Genomic DNA, 568 nt, shown 5'->3' with positions numbered 1-568 from the left:
GAAGAGACAAAAGGACATGTCTTCATTTTCTCAATTTCTTTTATCTCAAAAGAGTATGATTGCAAGACTAATGCTCAAATATAAAAGAGAGAGACAGGTGTTTGATTGGAGAGGTGAGGATAAAATTATAAAATAGATCATAATTTTAAAGTGAATTTCTACTTTTAAAAATAGAAATGATAAAGGGATGTGTCTCTTCTATCTCAAAACATGGACTCTAGAAATGCATGATTTTCTTTCTTTCATGCATTCAAAGCTACAAAACAATGCATCATCCATCACAAGAAGATGAGTGAAGAACAAAACCACTTGCAAAAAAGGAGGGCTAACTACTAGTGGTGTAGAGCTAATTGCATGTGACATTGTCACAAGCATTACTTCATAGCTCTCTTTCTCTCTCTCTCTATATATATATAACACCCCAAACCAAACCCCGCGAAGAGGACCGTTCCTTGTGAAGGCATCTCTTTTCATTATCTTATGAGAATCTAAACTAAAAAAAGAATGGTGTGTGTGTGCCGCGGGGGGGGGGGGGGGGGGGGGGGGGTGAAGAGGGGTATTTTTTTTA

This window comes from Populus euphratica, unplaced genomic scaffold, assembly GCF_000495115.2.
Source record: "Populus euphratica unplaced genomic scaffold, PopEup_1.0 scaffold21.1, whole genome shotgun sequence".
Classification (NCBI taxonomy): Eukaryota; Viridiplantae; Streptophyta; class Magnoliopsida; order Malpighiales; family Salicaceae; genus Populus; species Populus euphratica.
The sequence above is the reverse complement of the archived record's forward strand: the minus strand, read 5'-3'. Positions refer to the sequence as shown.